We start from the raw sequence: 10421 nt of genomic DNA, 5'->3' as shown, positions 1-10421 counted from the left end.
CAATATTGAGAGAAGTTGAGTGAAGCCTATAAGTTAGGATCCTTTAAATAAAAGTATCCTGGATGAATTGTTACTGAGGTGCTTGTTGCTGGTAATAAACGCTTAGACCTTGGAGGAAGAACAGCGCTAACCTAATGAAAATCAGACATTAATTTGCGTAGAATCAGCACAACAATTTCTCTCCTTTCTAATTTCCCTTTGGTACACCAGTTTCCATGGAAATCTGTAGATAAAGTGTGTTTTATAAGTCTACCTATTTGGGATATTAACAGTAGGCTAAGAATGATTTTTTTGTGTGTGGGGGGGGGCGGTGGTCCCAGGGATTGAACTCAGGGGCACTCGACCACTGAGCCACATCCCAGCCCTACTTTGTATTTTATTTAGAGACAGGGTCTCACTGAGTTGCTTAGTGCCTCACCCTTGCTGAGGCTGGCTTTGAAGTTGCAATCCTCCTGCCTCAGCCTCCAGAGCCACTGGGATTACAAGCATGCACCACCGTGCCGGACAATAAGAATGATTTTTTAAAATTTTTGTCTTTAGGGTCTAACTTTTCTTAGTTCTGGCTTAAATTTTGTCTGCATTTCCTTACACCATTTTCCGGATAAATACCCAAAGAAATTCCAGATAATTTGGGGAAAGTGAGTGAAATTAGTCCCTCGACTTCCAGAATTGTTTGCACTTTCCAATTTCTCGGGTTAGAGATCTTTTACTTTCCAACACAGACTCCTCACCACTCCACCCATACTCTTGTCCCCATAGACACAAACAAATAGGCTTAGAATTAATAATTAAATAATAAAATGGCACCTCTGGGGCAGTATAAGAATTCGTTTGTTCTTAATATTTAATTATTTATTTATACCAGGGATTGAACCCAGGGACTTAACCACTGAGGCACATGCTCAGCCCTTTTTTAAAGACAGGTCTGGGGCTGGGGCTGGGGCTCAGTGGTAGAGCGCTCACCTAGAATACATGAGGCACTGGGTTCGATCCTCAGCACCACATAAAAATAAAAAATAAAGATATTGTGTCCACCTAAAAATAAAATATAAAAGTAAATTTAAAAAAAAAAAAAAGGGGTCTTGCTGAGTTGCTTAGGACTTCACTAAATTGCTGGGGCTAGCTTTGAGCTCAAGATCCTTCTGCCTCAGCCTCCCAAGCCCCTGGCATTACAGGTATGAACCACCACCGGCTAGTTTTGTTTATTTTAATGCAACCAATGCTAAAGGAAGCCAGGATGACATGAAAACTGAGCCAAAATGTACTGAGCGACAGTTCAAGGAAGAGTTAAAAACAAGGGAAGAAAACGGAATAGTTCAAAAGACACAGTTGGAGGCTGGGGCTATAGCTCAGTGGTAGAGCACTTGCCTAGCACACGTGAGGCCCTGGATTTGATCCTCAGCACCACTTAAAAATAAATAAATAGAATAAAGGTATTGTGGCAGGGGAGGATCTTAAATCATGCCTGTAATCCTGGCTACTTGGGAGGCCAAGGCAGGAGGATTGCAAGTTCAATGCCAGCCTCAGCAATTTAGTGAGACCCTGTCTCAAAACAAAAAAAAATATAAAGGACTGCAGATGTGACTCAGTGGTTACGTGCCCCTAAATTCAATCCTGGTACCAAAATAAATCAAAAGAAAGAGCAACATTTTAGTTCTAGCTTGGTAGTAAATCCTGAATTCTAATCCCACCTGAGACATGCAGAGTCTAGAATGAAATGCAGAGGAGCTCAAGGAGGAAGATCCTGATTTAGAAATCATTGGCATGCAGTGATATTTGAGGCCATGAGAAAAAATAAGACGTCCATAAGGTGTATTTAATAAGATGATCAGGCCCAGGAGAGTAAAACATGGTTGAGGAGGAAAAGAGAGAGAAGGGAGAAATTGTCCAGCAAACTACTCAAGGAAACTGAGGAGTAGGTCGGGAAGAAAGAAAAATTTTGTGGAAGCCAAAGGACAGATAGCAGATAATCATGGGGTTAAATAGCGTGGTCTCTGTCTTGGAGCACAGGAGACAGAATGGGAGGTACGGTACGCACATTCATTTCACCATGGAGTAGTTGCAGCAGAAAATACACCATGACAGCCCAGAGACCCACCAAAGTGAGCCTCCCCCCCATACCCTTCGCCCCCACTTTCATGTCGTCTTTCATCTCTGTTACCGTGACATTTTGAAACTTACCTCTTTATATTTTCAACCAACAAGCCAGGTTAAGCCTGGGAGGGTGGTTTAATGGTGGAGCACTGGCCTAGCATGGGTGAGACCCTGGCTTTGATCCCTTGCATGGGGGGTCGGTGGTGATAAATAAGGTACAGGGGAAGGAGAGAGTCCCTGTGAAACCCGTCTTGAAAATCAGGATCTTGTTCTTGTTCCCCTGGTGTTGAAGATTGTCGTGCCTAGAAACATTGAGGCACGACAAAAAGTAAATTTTATTTAAGAAACAGAACAGAGAGAGGAAGAAAGAGAGATTCCTCCAGAGAGGAGGGGGTCCAGAGCTGGTGCCTGAGGGAATGGGGGTGACTTTCCCCTTTTATAGATTTCAGGTTTCCTCCCATCCTGCCTACCTGACCAAAAGAGCAGGAAGAGAACCATCCAAGGGTGATTTCTTGTGTTGGAAAATGTGATCCTTCCCCTCCCCCTGCACTTTTAGCAACTGGGTGAAGGAGGGTGCTATCCCTTTTCTTTGACAATCAGCTACCTGTGTCTGCCCTGATCTCACCTGTATGGCTGATACACAGAAAGGAAGGTACCTGGAGAGGAGTTAGATGAAGAACATTACCAGGATATAAGATGGGTATACTGGTGTTAAAATGGGAAGTGAAATACAGCCAGGAGAAAAACCAAACTCATGAACTGGAACATGTCTTAAGACGAAGTTGTTAGGCAAGGTTAATTGGTAGACTGAAAAGTAAGATTAAGTCATGAGAAAGAAGATGAAAAAGACCTAGAATGAGTGAAAGGGTTCAGAAGATTCCTTTAGTTCACCAAAAAGAAACAGGCATCAGAAGTTGGCCATAGTGGGCTGGGGCTGTAGCTCAGTGGCAAAGCACTTGCCTCACATGCACGAGGCTCTGGATTTGTTCCTCAGCACCACATAAAAATAAATAAAAATAAAGATATTGTGTCCATCTACAGCTGAAAAAAATATTGAAAGAAGAAGAAGTAGTAGTATCAGTAGTAGTAGTAGTTTGGCATAGGGGTGCACACCTGTAATCACAGCGGTTTGGGAGGCTGAGCCAGAAAGATGTCAAGTACAAGGCCAGGCTCAGCAATTTAGCTAGGACCTAATCAGCTTAGCCAGATCCTTGTGAAGAAAGATGTGAGTGAAGGAAATAAACAGAGGAGAGGTGGCTCAATAGTAACACAAGTTTATCCAGGACAAACCTACAGAGGGCGGCCCAGTGGAGACTGAAGCCTGTCTTCCTGCTTACAGCCTGGGGTAGATATAGGGGAATGAGGAAGGGGGGGAATTAGGCCATTACTTAGGGATTGTCAGGGAAGGGTCCTTGTGGTGTCACCTTCATAAGGCCCTATGTGTTTTTAGGATTTCAGTCCCACATAACAATTTCCTTTTTTTTTTTTTTAAAGTTGTAGATGGACACAATATTTATTTTATCTTTATTTATTTATTCATTTATTTATTTATTTTAAAGAAAGAGAGACAGAGAGAATTTTAGAATTTTTTTAATATTTATTTTTTAGTTTTCGGTGGACACAACATCTTTATTTTATTTTATTTTATTTTTATGTGGTGCTGAGGATCGAACCCAGCACCCCACACATGCCAAGCAAGCGCGCTACTGCTTGAGCCACATCCCCAGCCCAACTTACTTATTTTTAATGTGGTGCTGCGGATAGAACCCAGTGTTTCACATATGCTAGGCAAGAGCTCTACCACTGAGCTACAACACGAGCCCAACAATTTCCTTTCTTATGATGATGGAGTGTTTTGGGGTTTCTTTGCATGATGATGGAGTATTGTCTAGGGTTTAGGTCTGGCTGAGTCAGAGTGGACCTGGTTTTAATATGGCCAGGTATGGTGGCGCACACCTGTAATCTCAGTGGTTTGGGAGGCTGAGGCAAGTTCAAAGCCAGCCTCAGCAAAAGCGAGGTGCTAAGCAACTTAGTGAGAACTTGTCTCTAAATAAAACACAAAGTAGGGCTAGGGATGTGGCTCAGTGATTGAGTGCCCCCATGTTCAATCCCTGCCCCCCCCCCCCAAAAAAAAAAGATGGAGGATATGTTTCAAAATGGCATTGCCTATATCAAATTCTATCTAACACCTTTCTCAAAATAAAAAGGGCTGGGGATATGACTCAGTGGTTAATCACCCCCTGGGTTCCATGTCTGGCACACACAGAAAAAAAGAAATACGCATCAGGATATTATTAAACTCAACATGTCTTTTTTTAAAATATATTTTTTTAGTTGTAGTTGGACACAGTATCTTTATTTTATTTTTATGTGGCGCTCAGGATTGAACCCAGAGCCTTGCACATGCTAGGCAAGCGCTCTACCACTGAACCACAACCCCAGCCCCCTCAACATGTCTTTAACATTCAAAAACTAAACTAACTGGTCACAGTGGCGCATGCCTGTCATCCCAGCAGCTCAGGAGGCTGAGACAGGAGGACCACTAGTTCAAAGCCAGCCTCCACAACAGCAAGACACTAAGCAACTCAGTGAGACTCTGTCTCTAAATAAAATACAAAATAGGGCTGGGAATGGGGCTCAGGGTTGAATGCCCCTGAGTTCAATTCCTGGTACCAAAAAAAAAAAGCCTAAACTAAATTTAAACATATTTTCAGGTGACGAATATTTTGTTTGCCCCTCTAGATCCTCTCTTCACTCTTCTCCACCTGTTCTGTGACAAAGCCCACACGGTTGCATCAAATCCTCCAGTTACCTGGGTTTGATCTTGGTAGGAAATCAGAAGTCAGGAGGAGAGTGAGGTTGGGGTATTTCCCCTGCTTCCTCTGCCAGGTCCTTACAAAACAGCTGAATCCCTCTATTGAAAGCTACAGATCCTATTGGTGGCACACTGGGATGCAGTATCACAGGAGAAGAGACGCCTATGAAGAAAGATCCAAGGAGCTCCCACAGGGGAGGGGACCAGCAGGGTTCATGGTGTACACAACAGAAAAGAAGTTCAGCGCAAGCCAGACAGAGGCATGGACAGAGGTTAATTCAGGAGTAAATGCACACTCAAGGGAGATGTTGGCTGTCTCCAGAATGAGAAGCCCCTCCTTGGGTTGGGGGTCAAATATTGATTGAAGGGCTATTGGGGAAAGGACTGGAGGTGAAGCAGGATGGAAGCACACTTGTTGGTGCCAGGTTTTCCTGCGCTTGTCTGTGGGTTTCCCTCATTTCACAAGGGCATGTCACTCTAGATTTACAACTGCACTTTCTGCATCTCAGCGGCTCAGAGGCATTTTCTTTAGGACTCAGTACATCTCTCCTTTTATCTTAGATTTTTAAAAATATTTTTGGTTGCATATGGACACAATACCTTTTATTTATTTGCTTGTTTATTTATTTCATTTATTTTATTTTTTTAGTTGTAGATGGACACAATACCTTTATGTTATTTATTGACTTTTATGTGGTGCTGAGGATTGAACCCAGTGCCTCACACATGCTAGGCAAGTACTTTATCTCTGAGCCAAACCCCAGCCCTTCCTTACCCTAACTTTTTATCTCAAACCACCCAGATTTTTCTTCAGGAATGAATTCCTTTCCCTAACTGCTAGGAGTACAGCTAAAAGGTAATCCTAGGGCTGGCTCAGGGCTACAGCACTTGCTTAGCATGTGAGGCACTGGGTTCAGTTCTAAGCCCTGCAGAGAAATAAATGAATGAAGGTCCATCAACACCTGGAAAAAAAAAAAATTTAATAAAAAAAAAAAAAGATGATCCCACCAGATACTAGCCCTTGTAGAGAGGGAAACAACATCCAGCTCAACACAGTCATATAAAGACCCAGCCTGCCATTTTGTCCAGATTTACACAAGTTCTGAATGGTCATCCCAGCTCCAAGCCTCCCATGGGTTGGCGGAGGCCTTTATTAAGGCTGCGTGATCATTCTCCCTCTGGCATTGGTGCCAATAGCACTCAACAATAAATGTTCCAGATTGTATTTCCACCTCAGACTCTGCTCTCTGAAGAACCCAACGTGAGACAGTGGTTCTCTCCAAGCACCTTCCCTCTGAGAAACTCAAACTAACCTATATTATAGATCACGTGGAGGGGCTGGGTTGTGGCTACAAACAGTGGTAGAGGGCTTGCCTCGCCGGGTGAGATGCTTCTTTTGATCCTCAGCACCATAAAAATAAATAAATAAAGATATCATGTTCATCTACAGACAAAAAAAAAAATTTTAAATTGGACACATGGAGAAGGCTTGAGACTATGTGATGAGGGTGAGAGGGTCCCAGCCACCCCCGGCTTCTCCAGCTCCAGCCCCTGTCTGACCACAAGCACGTGAGAGATCCTGAGTGAGAACTGCCCCGTGAGCCCCTACCAAACTCCTCGACCACAGAAACCGCGAGAAACCAAAAACTGATCTTTATAGCTTTAAACATCTAAATTTGGGGTTGTACAAAGATAACATTTGTTAATTGTTATTGTCAATAATTGGAACAACTTCCTAAAACATACTTTTTCTGATGGAGGCTCTCTAGTACCCTTTTTGCTCTGTGACATGAGGGGTGACAATTATCTCACTCTTCTTTAGTTTTGCTTATGCTTTTCTTCTACCTTAACCAAATAATTTTCCCTCCTCTAAATTCTCAGAGCTTATTAATCATCTATTCATTCAGCATTTATCTTATGCTCCCTTGAAGTATCCCATGTGTGTTATTTAATTCTGTTTTCTCCCAACCAGATTGGAATGTCCTAGAGAAAGAGCCAGTCATCAACCTGGCTGTTTTTTGGCATCACTCTCAGGACTTGGCACAGCGCTGTGCATAGGTACTCAAGGCATGTTCAATAATTGATACATCTCAAATATCTCTCAGGTAGTAGTCTAAATTCATGCTTACGATAGGAAATTAAGAATTTGGTTGGTGCTTTCTTAGAGAACAGGAGATGAAGTAGGAGTTAAGGATAACTGCAGACTGCTCTGCCTTTTACCTTTTTAACTTTACATTTTCCAAACCAGATAATTTGTAGTCTCAAGATAAAAGCTAAGTAGCCAGGTGCAGGGGCACATGCCTGTAATCCCAGCAACTGGGGAGGCTGAGTCAGGAGAATCATGAGTTCAAAGCCAGCTTCGGCAAATTAGTGAGGCACTAAGCAACTCAGCGAGACCCTGTCTTTAAATAAAATATAAAAAAGGGCTGGGAATGTGCCTCAGTGGTAAAGTACCCCTGGGTTCAATCCCTAGTACCAATACATAAATAAAAATAAAGCTAAATCAGTGTAACTGATGTATTTTTTCTGGAGTTCAGACTGATTTGGAACCCCCAGAAATGTTTTTCACCCAAACTTCTGAGAAATTCCATCCCCCAAAATCCAAGGTCATAACTGCTCCCCTTAGTTCCAGAACAGTGATCAATACTCAGCAAACAACAGCTCTAGTTGTTCCCTGTACTAATATCCTTTGGGAACTTTCTAGATCAACATCCTCTGAGGCAAGGTAGGTTTTTATATTTGCTTAGGGCCTTAGAATTAGGAGATATAGATCTATATATTTATATCTATCTATCTAAAGTGAGTTGCAAAGGAAAAAAAAAAAAACTGAACCTTATTGAAGTTAAATGGTGAGGTAAATTATCTGCATAGATGGCCAGCAACAATTTCTCCCATTTCTATGCACACGTGATCCTCTTCATATCAAGAGGTAGAATCCATTTCTACTCCCCTTAAATCTGGGCTCACCTTCTGACTTGCTTTCACCAATAAAATATAGTGAAAATAACACCATGTCAGATCAGAGCCTATCATTTAAGAGGCTGGAAGTTTCTTTCTTGCTGTTTTAGGAGCCAGTTCTCACATAAAGTCCAACTATCCTACTGGAAAGAGAGGCCACTGAATCCCTCATTATAAAGATAAAAGCCCTGGACAATGAGAGACTGTAAAGCGAGGGAGAATCCAGACATCCTCTACTGTCCCAGCCACCACTGGGCAGGCGTGGACCAAGTGAATGAAGTCTTCTTGGATCCTTCATCCCTGTCAAGTGGCCCCAGCCAGTGCTACGTGGAGTAGAGATGGCTATTGTACCATGCCCAGCCCACATTCAGAATCTTGAGTCAATATAGCATGGTTGTTGTTTTAAACTACTGAATTCTGAGATGATAATAGGTAGCAATAGGTAATTAAACAACAGCAGTAATAGATAACTAAAGCAAGGGATATACCCAAGGTCTTATAATTTTACATTAAAAAAATGAATATTTTTTAAAATATATATTTATTTTAGTTGTAAATGGACCTTTATTTTATTTATATAAGGTGCTGAGTCTCGAACCCTGGGCCTCACACATGCTAGGCAAGTGCTCTGAGCCACAACCCCAGCCCCTGAAGACGAATCTTAATAAATCCAGTTTCTCTGAGCAAAGTTCATATCTTTTTCTAAAAGTGACCATTACAATACTGCTTAATCTGTGAGTGCTCCCCAAAATAATAATAATAATAATAATAATAATAGTAGTAGTACCAAAGATTGAACCTAAGGGTGTTTAACCACTAAGCCATATCCCCAGCTCTTTTTATTTTTCTATTTTGAGACAAGCTCTTGCTAAGTTGCTTAAGACCTCACTAAGTTTACTGAGGATGATTTTGAACTCATGATCCTCCTGCCTCAGCCTCCTGAGCTGCTGGGATTATAAATATGTGCCATCCTGCCCAGCTAAAATATCATTCTTACTCCCTGCTTATATTCAAAATGCCACAGCTAGATATTCAATCATATAATCCTTGTTGAGATGCAAAAACTGCAGGATAAGAAAACGTGATTATTTTACTAAGCCTTATTTAAAGATATTTATCAGATATTTTTGAAAAGTTTTCATTGGCATCAAGAAAACTATAAAGCCAGGCACTGTAGCATATGCCTGTAGTCCCAGTGACTCAAAAAGCTAAAGCAGAAGAACCGGCAAGTTCCAGGCCAGCCTTAGCAATTTTGCAAGACCCTCAGGAACTTAGACCATGCAGAAAAATAAAAAGAAATGAATTGCAGTGGACTGGGATTGTGGCTCAGGGGTAGAGTGCTCACCTAGCACATCCAAGGCCCTGAGTTCGATCCTCCGCACCACGTAAAAATAAATAAAATAAAGGTACTGTGTCCAACTACAACTAAAAAATAAATATTAAAAAAAAAAAAAGAAATTAATTGTGGTAAAGTGTCCCTGGGTTCAATCCTTAGTACACACACACAAAAAAAAAAAGAAAGAAAAGAAAAGAAGGAAGGGGAGGAGGGAGGGAGGAAGGAGTAAAACAACTGAACTACCCTACATTTTTTTATAATTTGGAATCCTCTGTACAGACTGCCAGTACACAGTAAAGAAAGAAATCTACATATTGTTGCAGTAACTTGATTATCGTCATGTAAATACCAGATTCTGTGGATCAGCTGCAAACCTGTGAAATCTAGGCTGACTCACCTCCCTGTGCAACGGGAGCCAACTTCTCTAACATAAGCCAAAGACAAACTTGAAGAGGGAGTCTTCTAGAAATAAAGCCATGTTGAGTATCAAATATAAATCAAGTTACTTCTGTGTATATCCCAGTAACACAGATGATAAATGTTGCCTTAAGTGAAATTAATGGCTAGGCATGGTAGCACACACTTGTAATCCCAGCTACTCAGGAGGCCGAGGCAGGGGGATTACAAGTTTAAGGCTATCCTGGGCAACAGAGACTCTGTCTCAAAATAAAAAATAAAGAATTAGGAATGTGGAATGTGACTCAGTGGTAAAATGCCCCTGGGTTCAATCCCTAATACTGGGGGGAAAAAAAAAAAAAGTATAACTTTGGTCATAAGGTTACTTTCAAAAACAACTGTCAATGGCAGCGTGCTTGCCCAGCACCTCTGAGGCACTGGGTTTGATCTTTAGCACCACAAAAAGATAAACAAATACAATAAAGGCATGCTGTGCATCTACAACTACAAAACAACAACAACAACAAACTAGAAACTTCTGGTTAAACGTGGAAGTTTTTTGTGGGGGAGGGTGCTGGGGATTGAACTCAGGGGCACTTAACCACTGAGCCCCACCCCCAGCCCTATTTTGGATTTTATTTAGAGACAGGGTCTCACTGAGTTGCTTAGCACTTTTGCTGAGGCTGGCTTTGAACTTGAGATCCTTCTGCCTCAGCCTCCTGAACTGCTGGGATCACAGGTCTGAGCCACTGTGCCCTGGAAATTTTAGTACATATTTTCCTCCATTTCTTCCAAATCTTACTAACATGACTTTGAAACAAT

The sequence above is a fragment of the Marmota flaviventris genome, chromosome 10 (genome assembly GCF_047511675.1).
Source record: "Marmota flaviventris isolate mMarFla1 chromosome 10, mMarFla1.hap1, whole genome shotgun sequence".
Lineage (NCBI taxonomy): Eukaryota > Metazoa > Chordata > Mammalia > Rodentia > Sciuridae > Marmota > Marmota flaviventris.
Note: the sequence above shows the minus strand (reverse complement) of the source record.